This window comes from Mercenaria mercenaria, chromosome 6 (assembly GCF_021730395.1).
Source record: "Mercenaria mercenaria strain notata chromosome 6, MADL_Memer_1, whole genome shotgun sequence".
Taxonomy (NCBI): domain Eukaryota; kingdom Metazoa; phylum Mollusca; class Bivalvia; order Venerida; family Veneridae; genus Mercenaria; species Mercenaria mercenaria.
In genome coordinates, this window is record NC_069366.1 from 87,664,922 (window position 1) to 87,682,377 (window position 17,456).

Here is a 17,456-nt window from a genome sequence, read left to right on the forward strand (position 1 = left end):
ACCTTCTAGTACAGTAAGGCACATCTGACTCGGGGGAAAAAATCCCTGACCATTCGACCAAGAGGACCAAATAAGTGTCAGCAAATCGAAGCTCCAGTAAATTGATTTTTCTAAATGATCCTAGTAATTATTCGATGGAGTTGAAACAGTCAGTAAACGATATTTGAATAGCTATTATAAACATTCTATTTCGGCTGTGATCTGTAAAGCACAATATCAGGTGGTGGCCAAAATTTGAAAATTTATATAAGGTAACATTTGTAAGTCTGTAAAATAAATAAGAAACACTATTTGTAATAGACAGAATGCTGAGCAAGTTTGTATTTAAAAATGTCGGGTTACATTAAGAGAATATACGAACAAAACAATTGATTTGATCGCTTACCTAGTAACCAGACCGCACATGCGAACCCGTCTCGTCCAAATGGTTATCAATTAATTTATATTTTAAAAGAAGGAATTTACATGAAGATTTTACCTTCCAAAAATGAAGATTACGAAAAGAAGCAAGACAAACATATATTTCGTTCAAACCTATTTTTGTAGCTAGTTCTAATTATTGGCCAAACAAAAATGAACCAAAATATTTTACCTCCAGTCATGACCTTTGCGCTTAGGGTCTAGGTAATGCACATGAGACATTAACTCATTATCCAAGTAATACTGAAAGCCATTGATAAACAGCAGTGTTACTGAGCCGACACAAATTAAACCCTATTAGCCTTAAACGTCAGTTTGGCCTTGACATTTGACCTAGGACTTTGCAAGTTACATTACCTATTATTAGAAACATTTGTGCCGAGTAACATTAAAATCCCTTGATTGATTGCACTGGTACTGACCAGGAGCGGACACAAGACATATACCGTTAACTTTGAAAATGTGACATTGACCTTTGAGTTTGGGATCTAGGAGTTGTGTATGATAAATAATTTTAATATGTGGAAACTTTGTGCTAAGTAATATTAAAATCCACTGATGAATTTGTGTTCACAGACTGGACAGGGAAAACCGCTGTTGATCTTTGACCTACAATTCTGACTTCGACCTTTGAGCCAGGGATTAGTGTTGCGCATGATACGTCGTCACATTACTTGGAGCGGTGTATGTTCCATGTTAACATTCCTTGAGGAAACATTATGTCTAAAATCATTCTTCTTCGAAAACAAATACATGACAGAACATACACCGCCTCATGGGGATCGAACTCACGACCCTGTAATCCCGAGATCTCCGCTCTCCTTGTAGAGCTAAGCAGGTGGGCTGTTACGGTACATGTGTAAGGATCATAATTGATTTTTACCAGTTTCAATGGCAATAACCTGAAAATAACTTGAAAATAAGTTGAATGTTGATTTTCCTGTTTAAAATTGGAGTATTGCTATTGTTTTATTATTATTATTTGTTGAAATTTACACCACATAATATATGTTCAGGTATTTACTGATTTAACATCCCTCAAATAACCACATTTTAAAATGATACATGGCATTTTCAATTAACGGAATTTTTGTTCTGAAATAGAACTGTTGTTATTGTTCCTTATGTATACTAAAAAGAGCCTGTTTCTACTGTTCTGTGGTAGCATGGATCACAGTTGTCTTGTTTTCTTTTGACGTTGACGTATATATAACGTAAATGAAGCTGATACATTATCCAAATAATGAGATTTATGTTTTTACTCTTTGTAACTGTGCAGTTATTAAGGCTGAAATCGGTCGACGTTGTGTCCTGGTTTAAAAAAATTAACGAATAGTATGTATCAAATTGTGATTTGTCGTCGAATAAAAATATTGTTTGGAGTTCAGATGTAAAGGAATTATTTCACTATAATATAATAATGCACATCTAAACGAGAAACAATGATTTAATTCAATACGAAATCAGAGTTTGAGATGCATTTTCTCGTTTCCTTTACGATATCAATGATTATTATGTTCTTCTTTGATGATATCCACCAATTACTTGCCCGTTTTGTGTCGTTATAATTTTTAGTGTGCCTTTATCACGTCTGATGATATGACGTAATCATTATTACTTCGTTATTTCAGTCTGTTCTGTATAGCAGGCAATCAAATCATGTTGGTATCATTTATGACGTTAGACCTTAACAGGCATATTACTCGTACTTCAAAAGTACACGATGTTTCAAAAGTAGTATTATTGTTTGTTACTTTTTTCCTCTTTTTGGGGCGTGTCTAGGTCCTCTGCGATCATCATAATAATATAGAATTATTTCAGGTATAAGTATCAATTGTTTTCAAAGGTTAAACTTATTTCGATATTTTATAGGTGCAATATTACCTTTTGTGATTATGTTAACTTTATTCAGCCCATCCTTATATTTCGGTTTGCCTCAACTGTAGACTATATTAAACTGGATTAAACGTAACCTCACCTTTTTAATAAATACATAATTATTGAAATGAGAAGTCGATTGGGAATGAAAATATTAGAATGTATCTCGTGGTTGAGTTTTCAAATTGTAAGTCGGCTATATACCTGTCCAAAAGCACAAAATGTCCGCTTTGGGTAAAAAATTTTATATCATTTTTGCAATGGTCAACGTCACATCGACAATTATCTTTAATATTTTTGTTGTGGAGTAAAACCCTTGCGTTCAATCCATGTATTATTTCGGTCACGGCTAGAACCATCGACATTCCATAAGACAACTGGATGGCTTCCTGATATGAATGAATTCTATATCCTAAGCAAGGTTTCGAACCCTCAGAGGTGAAAGGCAAGCAATTCGAGGTCAGCCACTTTAACCATTTAGCCACAGGATTTTTGATAATGTTGAGTGTACGTGGTTTTACTGTGTTACCGAAGTCAGCGACCTCTCGGTCACAGAGGCTCCCGACCTATTTCATGGATATTTTCTATATTATAATATATATATATATCATTTATAAAACCAAAGAGTATCATGTATGTTTCTTTGCTATAATACTCTACGTTTCTTTGCTATGTGTTCTCTTTGTGTAATGCTCAGAATGTTTCAAGTTGCAGAAAAAAAATGATGGCAAATATCTGTTCTACAAGTTTTCTTTTGTACTAGAAATAGCGTTACATTACAAACTTCATAAAGTGGATTTCTAGTGAGCTGTTTAAGTTTAAAAACCTGCCTGGACATTTCAAAATGAGGTTCATAAACATATGATTTCAACAAAATATCATAGCCTGCGAATGTCGCCACTATTTTGTCTAAACCACTGCCATGCTAGTTATTTGTATCTGTTTAATCGAAGCAATGTGTCTGTGGTTGGCCAATGAATATAATATATATTTTTTTTCATCACGAAGCATTTACAATACAGCCTCAATAGCCTAGTGGTAATGCAGGAGGTTGTTGACTCGCTCTCTCTTGGTGCACCATGCCAAAGACATTCAAAATGTTCATCGGTAGGTTTCGGGCTTAATGTTCAGCATCGAAGAAACGGGAAGTGGACTCTGTCATCAACTCATGATGAAAGTTATCAGATGGAATATGGTATCGTATCTAGAGGGATTAATATAAACAAAGCCTTGTCCTTCAGGCGGAAAAAAAACAATCCTTTCTGTAGAAAAGCTCCTTTCAGTTATTTCAGCGGAAAAGGGCCATCTGATATTCTCCGCTTGAAGGGGAACTGCCGGATGTTGAAGCATGATGAGGATAAAGAGTGAAGGTTTAAGTGTGTTCCTTGATGCGTTTATTGCCTTTTAGTTTACATTGTTTTATATGTATATATCATGTCTAGGATCTTTACAATACACACATACACTGCTGAAGGATTTTGTTTTGGGGATACTATGCCCCTGGTACGGGGGTATTCCTTTATTGGGTGTAAGGCCCTGTTTTCCGTAATTGCGGAAAAATAGTGGATTTGTGTTTGTTCTATCAGGACCAGAAGTGAAACAATCTGCATGCATTCGACAAATACTTGACAGTCAGATAAGTTCTTCTCACAATAGTCATACTATTGTTTACATACATGCCAGTAACCCAATGGATAAAGACAATTCGCAAATGGATGTACAAGGTCACTAGAATTTCTAAAATTATGTAAAGCATAAGATAATTACGCACGTTTGAAACAATAACTGTTTGCAGTGTAGAATTAATCAAAACATATTTTAGAAGCATCATTGTAGATCGTGTTAAGACACTGCGAGAGATAAGGTCGTGTTTTTGATTTTAGTTGCTAGACCGGTGTGAAACTTAAGCCCTACAGTCAATTTTCGTTAAGGGCTTCTTTGGGAAATTTGAACTTCTAAAGATATTTTTACACATAGAAAAAGTTCCACGATTAAATTGTAATTTTTATTAAACTTTTCATATTTGTAAATGAATGTATTTTCAAACATATTGACAACAAGAAATATCTTTAAAAATGATGGTCGGCGAATTGTAATAAGGAAAGAAGTTTATGAATTTTTCATCTTACATTCATTTTTCATCTAACATTTTGCAAAACTAAACACCGCACTTTAACAATTTAAATGGTTCTCTTTTAATTTTTCGCAAAGGTTTCGTAGGGTTGCAATTTTGTTTCGTTTATCCTTAGACGAATAATTACATCAGTAGTTTGATGAAGATTCATGAAGCGGTTCATGAGAATAGGTCATTAAACGTGTTCATATTTTTAGCTAAATTGGTCCCTACCCCCATTTGTAACAAAATAGCAAGAGACCTTACGATATTGTTACACATCGAGTTTGATAAAAATCCATTTTAGTGGTTAATGCGAAGAAAGGCATATCTACATTTAGCTATAGTGGTCCCTAATAGGGCCCAGGTTCCTATATAAATTAATTTGGAAGAGGACCTTATAATGTTGCTCCAGACCAAGTATGACAAAGATCCACTAAGCTGTTCATGAGACGCTGTATAAAGGCATTTCTAGTTTTAGCTCTAGCAGCCTCTAAAAGGGGTTAAATGTCCCAGCTGAACAAAGTTGGCTGCGGGCCTAATAAAGATGCTACAAATCAAGTTTGATTAGAATACATGAGAAAAAATCAATTAAAGGATTTTTTTATTTATTATTTTTATTTATTTCTAAAATAGGCCAACTGATCCCGCTTTAACAAATGCATATTCGCTATTCATGAATCTTTGGACAATGACGTCACACCTATAAAAAGTGAAGGTCAAGCAAAACATACAATTGTAATTATTTCAATATTTCTGTTTCATAAGCAAAGTTTGACCGTAGTCATATCACATAGATAAACTGTATGCAACGTACCTTCATTTCAGTGTAATGAGATTCAGTCATTATATAGCATATATATATAATAAAACAGATTTCAACTGAGTGCATACCATACTTAAGAAAGATATTCATATATAATAAATCAGTTAAATAATTTATAACAAATATATCAAAGCAAACAAGTACTCATGTTAATATGCAAATTGAATAAGTCACAAAAGCAAGAAACTTTTTCATATACAGAGGACAATTGTAACAAGGAAAATCTTTTAAAAAGCATTTCCCTACATAAAAGACTCTTATCACACCCTTATTCATGTGATACGCAGACCGTATTCAGCTCTTTCTTTAATTTGATACATGTTGGTATTTGAACAGGTTTTTATCATATTTATTAAACTTACTTATCATTTTGAGATATATCAATATTCTTGCTAAATATACTGAGCCAAAGTTAGCTTTAAAACTGTGAACAGCGTCGTTTAGGATAAACGCTTTGTCTACATTTCACTCAGCGTAGCACAATCAACAGAGTGAAAGAAATTGACACTCCCGTCCAATCAGGCAGAGTGTTGCATAAATCTTCCATTTTGATAAATTATCTATAATGCATTATCAAGTAGTTTGATTTGCTAACTGAAGTCACGTGGCATAGGTAACGAAACCGAATTTAGACGGCGTCGCCGAAAAATGCAATGTACAGGTCCGTATGGAAAATTTCCCATGGTTTGCTAAATATCAATTGGACTTCTTACATTACTGTTTCTAGGTTAACAGATGATTGCCATTATGCAGACACTTCCGGTTAATTGTGACGAAATATGTACAAAATTATCTAATCTAAGTTGGTCTTGCATGATGTATAAGTCAATAATCGCCCTTTATTATTTATATAAAATTTTAGTAACTATGCCTACATATGTAGAACAATAAAAAAGTGCGATATGTTCTATATGTATTCGGATCCATTTTCGGTTGAAATTCGCCTGTTGTTTGTATTTGCTCATTATTTCTTTTTTGCCTTGGAGAAATGTTAACTCATTATGCTCTGGGTTGTAATTCTTATAAATTGTACATTTTGATTTATTCCATTTTTACTTCTGTAACAACTTGACGTCAGAAGCATAATAAAGTTTCCATTTTAAAAAAGAAAACACTGAAGTACCAAAAGAATGTTTGGAAATATTTAGAAATGCTGTTGAATGTTATTGATATTCATCCATTATCTAATTTCTTTCGTTTCCTGATGAGACACATCAACCGTGGTCTCAAAACACTTTTTTAAGAACTTCCTTCAATTTCACTTAAAATGATGTATCAACCAGACGTACAGGCGACATACACACAATAGCTATAGACTTTCTAAAACCTGCGTGTTTGACAGAGAGTAGCTTACAGGCCGTAATAGGAGAGACAGTAAGTCCGATTTCCTAATGAAGAAGAATGTTCAATGTATTTGTACATGGAACGAGCTGACCCGTAAATCAATCGTCAACGTTCGTTTGATTAAATATTCTCCGTATCCGCCGATTGCGATTTCGGCATTTCAAGGCTAGTATGGAAAGGTATGTGCTAGTTAGAGATACAGTAACGGTCGAAGAACACTTATGTAGAATTTGGAGATTACGTAATACTTACGAAAATGGCATCTTGTCAATACGGGTCCATAGCCTTAATACAATTCAGCTAGAGCCATGTTAGCTGTTATAGACTGCTGTTACGTTTATTGATAAAATCTTAAAGGGCAAGGAATGCCTGACAATAAGTTAATTTTGTATGAAAGCCATCCTGAAGTCTTTCATAACGCTGAAAGAACTTGTAAAATCGGACCACTATTGAAAGATTATGACACTTTGAAATTTAACAAAATGGCTGATCATGGAGTCATCCATTTTAGTGTGTTTATGACGTCATTTATAAACTTCTTCTGAATTCTTTATTTAGCAAATGACCTTATAAGTAAATTTGTTTCATATGTTTCTTGAGGGCAAGATGTAAAACATGGTAATTTCTTCCATTATAAGCGGAAAAAGTAGAGAAATTATTTTACAGAAATCAGTAAATACAGTTCAAATATGTTTCTAGAAATTTAATAACTCCGCCATTTTGTTTTTGCTGTCATGGAAACAAAACGGCCGCCTTTTTGATAAAATTTTTAAATACTTATGAATTTCTCATTTTTAAACCAATTCTGAAAAGTTTTGCACTTTTTTAAATGACTCAAGAAATCCTAGCAGAGGAATTAAAAAAAAACAGCATTGCCTTTCCCTTTAAAGAATACCCTTTGGAAGCATAGAACACAACCGTGCAATATTAAAGTGTACTCTGTTTTGTTGAGTCTTTTTAAGAAAGGTAAAGAAATATGCAACACTGCTAACCGGCTTAAGTGGCATTGTAATATTATATAGATACAGACGGTGTTGTAACACTGAGTCCAAGTAATGGGATACATTTAACGTAAAATTTATCTGACATTGATACCTATGGTATAACAACTTACTTTGACCCATTCGTAAGGTCATATATTCAAGATCGGTCTCACAAAGTTCGTTTGTTTCTTTTCTTTTCTTTTTATGGTCATGCCCATCCGTATAATATATTGTTTTATGACATATATTTTTTGTCAACTGGATACGATTTGTAAAGCTCCTAGAAGCAACCATGACCTTTTAAATTAATTATACGACGACCATTGTCAGCAAAATGTAATGAGAATAATTGGCAGTGACTCCGATTTGTATAAGGAGAGCGTGTCTTGTAATTGGTACACAAACATAAGAGAAAATAATACTCATGCTGCGAAAAGATAACTTATCATCAAGATGATTTATTTGGACATAAAGGAAACAGTTAGGAAGAATGGTTTCTTTTTCCTATTCTCAATTATCCCGCGAATGCGCTAAACAAGTCCTATTTAACATTATGTAATTCTACGACAAATGAATAACTGGATTTGTAAAAGAGTGCGAGTTTAACAATTTACAATGATCGTCTTTGGTTTAGTAAGCTATCATTCCATACTGTAAGTAAGTATCTTAATTCTTTATTATCTGCCGCTTCAAACAAAAAAGGTGGGAGACATAGGAATGAGCTGAGTATGTTTTTTCGGATGGGTATGATCAGTGTCCACGTGTATGTCGAACTGCACAAAACAGTGTAAAGTAATCTTCCTAAATATATTCGTTTTTTCTCGTTATAAACTGGACACCAGACGTACACTATTCTATCTTTTTTTCGAAAACAAGCGGTTAATTATGTGAAATCAAATATTCATTCGGATACATCTATCGATCAACGGCTTTTATCGCTTAGTTGACACGGAGCTTATAATCAAAATTGTTGAATCGTCCAATACGGAATATAATACGTCCAATACGAAAGTGTAATAGATGGTCACATGTTACATCTGCAAATCATTGGTTGGAACAGAAAAAATAGGTAAAGAATAAATGTAAAAATTCCGTATTTCTTTAAGTGTTTACATAAAAAACATTGTAGAAAACTGGACAATTTAACTTCATAATTTACAATTTAACAATTTCAGACAATAATACCTAAAACTCTCAACCACTTACCGCACTAGGAAGAGCGCAGATATTCGGATCGCAGGATCATGATTTTGATACCCGTAAGAGACAAATGCTCTCCGTGGCAATTGTTGAAAGATATTGTGTCTGAAAACGTTCATCATCCGTCGATAAATCCTGTGAAGAAATTGACAGTTTCCTACTGAGAACAGGTCTGAATACAGAAATCAGGGACACTGTTTAAGCTAACTGCCTGCCATCACATATCTGAACTACAGTTGAAAAACGGCGCTAAGCCAGAAACAAAGACTGTGTTGAACAGCTCGGATTGTTTTACGTGAATATCCCGTGTTTGATCGTAGAACTGAAGACTGAGGTAGAGGTTTCGGTTGTCATTTCGGCATGTATATATTTTGGTACCAGGCCATTTATGACACAAAACATGCTTTCCGTTAAAACAGGCTGATCAGACCGTTGCGTATCCAGAGCATATAGAGACCGGTTGATTTTACATGCACGCTTTTGCCCTCATAATTTTCTCGATATTTTATATGTTGTACCTTCCCATATAATGTACACTAATAATCGAAATAAGGTTGAACATTACCTCTGTGGATAAGCACTCTATATTTGACATTTAGAAATTCCAAATATAGGAAAAGCACTTTTTACGTATTACTTTAATCGCACTTAATATTATCCTGTAAAAAGGCGCCAATGAGTTTCTTGTAATACCTGTATAAACTATCTTGCCATGCTTATTACCTTCAAGCTTGTAAAATATAAATTGTTTTCATATGACCCCTATTATTATTTAAACGATCTTTTTTAACATAACTTTCTACATCTATGTTCGTTAAAAGCAAGTTAAAAAACTGTTGTACCATCTACATCTTGTTTGTTAGCAAATACAAAATTTTAATAGTTTACCGGTTTTCAATAATGCCACAAAAAGATGCAACATTATGCTCCACTTTCAAGAAAGTACATTAAAGGATAATAAAAAGCAAAATGTTACGTCTAACATCATGTCAAAGCAATTGTACAGATTTTGGGAATCTGGTTGACAAATAGGATACGTATGATTTTTGCTATATTTTTGAGTATACATATGACTTTTTTCAGACGAAATCCTGTATATAAGTGTAAATGTTAAAACTTTTTTCCAACCGAGTCTAAATTAAATTTTACATTTTGAAGATAAGAAAGTATCAGACTGGTCTGCGCTTTTTGCAGGACGCAATAGCAACAACATTCCATCAGAAAATACTTTTTGTTCATTATCTATGATTTATGGATATTCAGATTTTATTTTAATAGCCTATTATTTGTATTTTTTCAGACGTAGAAGTTAAAGCATTTAAAGCATTCCATTCAAGAGTCGATTATACATGATTTTATATTTACGTTTAAAATTTCATTATTGCATAATATTCAGTTTCTTCCAGAAGTTCTTATTACAGAATGTGCCTGTTAAATTACTGATACAAAATTACGATACAATCTAATGCATTTTTTACGTTTAAGTCTGTTTTGAAAACATACACATTACTTATTTGAAATAACCACAGAAAACTTCCTACATCAATAATATCTTAGCTGATTAAGTTTACATCAGCTGGTATGTCAAGTGACCCATTTGTATCTGTTTATAAAAATGCAACATTTTCCAGACTCATTCCTTGTATTATCAAATATGTTTTATCAACTAAGTACTTATTCGAGTTTTGATAGCACTTGCTTCTTATCATTGATATAGATTTAAAATAATCAGTTTGTGACATGTCCATCTGTATGTATTATATAATTATTACATACTCGTTTCTATTCCCCGTTAAGTTACACTGGTACCGGAAACGTCAATATTTTTCCATACACTGACGTCTGAATTTCATATCGGGTGCGTTACGTAATTCAGTGTGTGTTGTTGCACTATTTTTTTCTATTTAGTTCAGTATTGTCCATCCTATTCAGGCTTTTGAACAAATTTATGATATTTACATTATATATATACGTGTAGATGCGTATGTTACAAAAAGGTTATTATCTTTGCATCGGGAAATATGCACTAGTTCTTCAGCGGAAGAATATTGCGCTCCTAAAGTCGCGCAATATTTCCGCTGAAGAACTTGTGCATATTTCCCGATACAAAGCTAATAACCTATAATTATGGTGCTCACTCGTGTGTATAAAAATGTATCTGAATATATGTTTTCAAACAAAGAGCAAGAAGTAAAAAAGTGTTTATCTCATTTTCTCCTAATTTTCCGACCATTTTGCACCTCTTTTATCTGATAAATATATCCATTTTCGTCTGAATGATGTACAAAACATCCATTAGTTTTCGCTCTCAGGAGACCTTGAAGAAACCCACATATTACAAAATTTAATAAGATATATCAATTATCTAATAAACTTGCTTTTGTGAAGAGACCTGTTGAAAGCTTTGTGTAGATGACTCCAAAATAGTTCAATCATACATGTAGCAGACGTATAAGGGTCACATTTTTGCCTTTCAAAAAGCTTATTATAGTAGAATACATTGCAAAGGCAGTAATAAGACATTTTCAGCTTACTTCGAGCTGACTGTTGACAATGTACTACGGACTTACAACATTCATTTTCTCTTCCGTATCAAGATCTTACGCATAACTAAACAGGAGCAAATCTAGCATGCAATTCTTATGCCGTGTAACAGTCAACGAGGCTTGTATTTAAAATATTATACTGAGAAGAAGCGCAATATTTCCGCTACAGAACTCGTGCATATTTTTCGATACAAATCTAATAACCTATAACTATCTTGGCTATGAGAATACTAATAATTCCTACAGTAGAATATTATAAAATAAACAGAGACAGAAAGAGAGTAGTATAGCTCAAGTACTAGTGACATAAACAAATGCATATTTGAACATAATACAAATGAAATTATCAAATTGTAAACAACAATTTTGGATTTATGCCTTCTAAATAAAGCATTAAAACTTTATTGATCCAGTTTCTTTATATATACGGTCAATATAATTTAAATGGGCATTAACATATGTGCGCCGAGTAGTATTTCGTCTTTTATTATCTTCATTACCTCCTGTAAAATGAAGTACCAAAGTTTATATGTTTGTGAGACATTTCACTACATTCAACCCTCTTTATGCAAACGTATCATTAAACATTTTGAGGTAATGATGTAGTGTCAAAGGCACAACTCATATCTACTATATCAATGGAAATTATTCTGTGTCCTAAAATTTGTGTACAAATGTACCAGAAAATTGTAGTTGTAACCCAGTAATTCTGCTTGCTGCAAATTGATTTATTCTTTAATTATCATCAGGATGGTTAAGTCAAACATTAAGAAACCAATTACTGTATGACATTCTTTGCCTCACTTAACGAATTATCTCGTTAAGCCACAAAGCAGTTTTAATTAACATGTCTCAGTCACGAAAATATTTGCACTTCTTCGAATATGTGCACATGGATTTTCTTTCTTAATTAAAACGTTTCTAGCCTATCATTTCATGTTTTTACAGGTTGTGCTTGTTTTCCTTCGTTAAATATATTTGCAGGGCTGTTTTCAGTTTAGGAACGATGAAATTTGGCCGCAAAACGATAAAGTATTTAAGATAGTTCTGCACGGTTGGACTGAAAATTTTTCTACAATGTAGAATTTGATTAAACTCTGTTTTTTCTAAACTTCAGAATATACCTAGACAATTCAGCAAATAAAAAAGATAGAGTCGTAGGCTTGATTTTTTGCAAGACTGATTTGAAAAATTTTGACCTCACGCAATTTTTCATAATGGGATTCTATGGGAAAATCATAACTTTCAAAGCATTTTCGCGAATAGAAATTTTTCTACAATGTAGATTTTGATGAAACTTCTCACAGTTGTAAATAAACATATTGCCTATAATGTGATGAAATAATATGTATAGGTCCATGTGCTTATTTTTGAGATATTTGACCATGATTAAAGTGAACCGAATATCGCACGCTAATTGTAAGACATTATTTTGAATTATTTAACGTGTAATATGTTTTAATATCATATTTTGACTTAAAAAATATAGTAACATTTTAATAGATTTACTCACAAGTTGTTATTAATTCATTAATTGATTTTCATTTCCGTACGCCGAATCCAGGCTTTATTCTACGTTTTCCGGATAAGTGACGTTACGCCATCACTTCCGGTTTATCAAACGTGCATAACTACATTAATACCTTGTTTTAAGAAGCAAGAGAATTGATCAACTTGTCTTACTTGTAATACTAATAAATATCTCATCGGCGATAATAATAAGAAAGTGTTAAATAATGCTGCAGAAAATTAATAAAGCATTTCAAGAAAATTAAATGGCAGAAAAAATATCTTAAAACCAAAAAATATCAATGAATTTTGATGGAGTTTGGCAATTAGATAAACTAAAAGTTTTCTTTCAATTTTGCAGATGAATATAATCTCTTTAGACGAAATTCTTGCAAATGTCTATAATTGTTAAAAGAGAATAAACATGTAATGTATAATTATGTAGACAGTTGTGAAATATTGTTTTCTATTCTAAATTTGAAATATTATTATTGCTCTTAAATGTACAATGTCCCATTGTATTCCTAGCCTTCAGAAAGCAAACGAGAGTCCGAGAACTTTGCTTAATTCGATATGAAATTACTATACAGTATTAGAATGCCTCGGTAAAGTGAACAGTCAAGGATGAAATGACGTAGGTGATCCTAAACCCAGTTTGCTATATGCCTCTTTTTAAATTAATAGATACGTTAAAGAACGTTTAACACAAGAAGCTTTATAGCTTTAGCAAAAAAAAAAAAAAAAATTCAAACCTCGAATGATACTGAAGCAAGAGACGCAAGCCTTGTTAAATACAAACTGTAAAACAGAAATTCGACAAACTGAAACCAAAAGGGTCATATGTCTGTACAAAAGGATTTGAATAACCATTTATTTCAGACTTTCCCTAAACATAATTGGGAACATCTTAGCAGTTATTTCGTGTGAGGGCGATAAATGAGTTTAAGACAATTAAATGTGTACAGACACAGCAATGGAGAATATATTTGTTATCAAGGACGCCATGAACCACTTATATTTATCTGAATTATTATCATTTCAACAAAGGAAAAAGTTTAACTATTATGTGATATTACGCATCTTGTCTGGATTAATGTGTGATATGTCAAGTTATCCAGTTATGGCCGTATGACTTATTATCACATCTAAATATACTGTTCTTGAGCAATCAACGTTTTCGTCACTGCCATTTTTAAGAGTCACCAGACTGAGGATACAATCCACTACCTTTAAACGCTTTCTAGAATATCTGTATACTAAGTGACCAAGTACCTTACCTTTTTTTAAATAATTATTGATTGTACCCCACTTATACTTTATTTTCACCGTTTTTTTCAGAAAACACATAGGAACTCGCTGAATAGTATATGATGTGGCATGTTAAATAGCGATGATATGTACCAAAAGAAAGCGAAAGATGCAAAACCCATGAAACTTTCTTAAACGTTTTGTTAATTTATCACCCCTTTGTAATTATTTTTCTACAGTTTTAGCAGGTGTTTTGCGATAAAACTATTGTTATGAATTGAACTTAACAAGATTTCCTGGAGTATTGTCAACACGAACTGCAATGAACCTAAGACTGCCATTAATATCTATCAATTGTCTGTGATTTGTACTGATATTTTTTTCAAAATTCTGTAAGTAAAAAAAATAAGAAGTCGGAACGTGAATAAACATTCATTTATCGCTAGATGTTCAAACTATCATGTAAGAATTACGCATTTATCTCTATTTTTATTATAAACATATCACAACTCATGATTTTCCTTCTTTCTTTTAAAACTGTTTACCAAATGAAAAAAATAAAAGGCCTGAAAGATATATTTACTTGAGAAATGTTGTACAAATATAGTCCGTATCAGACTGCGTTTAAGAAACGTGGCTTTCCCTGTTGTATATTCATTCTTGCTCCACCGTCCCCTCCCCCCCACGCCCCGCCAACACCCGACCCTTTTGTCTACGCCATACCCTTCACTCTTTTTCCCTTATTTTGCATATAACTAAAATGTACTTCTTGTTGGATTTTTGAAGCAACCCGTCTAAAATATTTTTCCGTTACAGCTTCTTTTTGTTGTGGGATTACTTTGTGTGGCTCTATGGCTGGGGTTTGGGGTACGAAGAGCTTCAGGGAAATCTATCCTTACCTTTTATCGTTTTACGTTAATAAGTTTTTATTTATTCATATCGGCAAGACAAATCAAATGCTATAGTTTTATCGTGTTATATCGCAGTGATTGTTAAGTTGGTTCCAAGCATAAAATTGATCGTAAACAGTGTAGTTTTTTTCTACCGCTTAGTTTAAGTTTCATAGTGCGTCACTCGTCAAATCGATCAATGAAAATGTAACCTACATACTTACATATCTTTTTTTACATCACAAATCTATTTTAGGAGACGCACAATTTCATTTTCTTCATCGTCATTTAGTACTTCCTTTCTTTCTAAGAAACGACTCAGTTTACCGCCTACTAAAATCGTTTTTCTCTGAATTCTAACAATGGTTTACGTGCATCATTTTATCACATGATTTATCACATTATTTATCATGAATAGATACATAACGCAGTTACTATACTCATTTTCACATCTGGATTTGCCAAACCAACATTTTACAGGTGCGTTAACTTACTATACCCCCGGAATATTTCGAAAAAAGTAGCACACCATTATCATTTGCTAATAGCGACACTACATGTATATAATATCAAGAGTGTTTGATTCTACCTTCTGTTTATATGTTATACTGACTAATTATGCAGCTGAAAATTGTATTATATACTGTTGGTGTTTCAATTTGACTGAGTAGTTTATGTTTACCTAACTTAGGTTTCAAAGATACAGTTAAACGTCGTGACAGGTTTTGATGTTCAAATCAATCAATTATTCGGCATGTGGAATTCACCTACAGACAGTCCCTGACAGGCACTGGCATTATTTTCTATTTCGTACAAAAAAAATATTCACGGTACCGCTAGATGGATTTAAGATTCCTATCAATTCAAATTCAAGACGCCCCAGTTTCTTATAAGATCAGTGTCACAAGAACTAAAGCCTAACACATAAAGTCAATTTATATAAAATACAGTTATGAAAAAAAATCAAATGATTTCTATGATTCTACTATTTGCATTGATAACAGACAAAACTGTGTTTCAATATTTCAGACATCACAGAATATAGAACTATATATTTTGTGTACATGACTCACTCCACCAAGTGATTAAGGTAATAAAAACCAAATATTCTCGATTGCCTTCAATACCAATGGCATATGAAATTTCAATATTATATTATTACAAAAAGGGAATAATAACTTTCATGTTATGTTGGGAACAAACAGTGATGATATAATCATAAAAGTTTACAGGAAACATAATAAAATAGACAATGATAACAAACTTGATTAAGATATATTATCCATCATATCTTTCCTAATAATCCTGACGAGACTGTACGTGCGATCGGGCGTCCTCCGAGAAACATTTAAATGAATGCTTCGATCGACAAAGCATTATGTCAAAGCGGCAACAGAATTGACACAACTATGTGGTCTTCATTTGATTTAAGGATACTTTTAGATTTGATTCAGGAAATAAGTCTTTTCGGAGGGCAAGTTACTTTTTATTGTAGGTGGGTCATTTTCGCTGTTCTGCCGAGATGATAAGATTGGACGTCTGAAATTATGATTTTGCAATACTGTAAAAATGAACCTCCTACTTTTTATTCACAAAACAGAAGGGAATATCATGAAAATTCTGGAGAAATGAAAGGCAGAATGTGGTTGGCAAAAATTTATGTGTCGTGATACATGGATTTACCAGTTGTACACTGTCGTTCATTTCGCGTGAACTCTGAACAAAATAAAAAAAATATTTGTAATGGAATATCAGCGTAAATAGATCATGAAAAATAGGTCAAAGGTCAATAGACACTTCTTTATTGATACTTATATGAACATTTCTGTTATTTACATACAGTGCCTTGTCTTGTAATAAGTGTTTTAATGATTCACCTGAACACTGGATATTAATCCTCAGAGGCCTGTTTCTTTTGTTGAGAGTGAGCAGTTGTTCAGAATTAGCCAGATAAAGCTGACCAGTACTGCTTTGCTACTTATTGGCCACCGCGCTCGAAACTTGTAAAGTTATTTGTGAAATTTAGACAAAAGTTATATTTCACATGTTGGAAAAACTAGATTCTTTTTTTCATTTACAAGAAACTTGCTGTTAGCTAATACACCGGTAATCTGGTGTACTTTGAGCATGTCATTGTCGGAAATGTTGTACTAGTTTACGTAATGAAGTCGGGTAGAGAATAAGGGTGCACTTACATTGCATATTTATAGCAAAGTTTTAGTGTCTGCCTTAGGTGTGAGAGGTTCTCAGAGCAAGTCCCTGTCGATTCTTAAAATAATCTTTTGCACTCTGTTACTGCATGTATGTGACGGGCATCACACTGTTCCACATCTTATATATTTGAGCGAAAATTATATTGTAGAATTGTTGAACAATCCAGATCAGTGTTGAATGTGAAATGAAATACACCCAAGCACAAAATAGCCGATATATTATGTCCCTGTGATGTTACATTCCTGGATCCCAAAATTTTATTTTGTATAAAAATATTAAATGCTC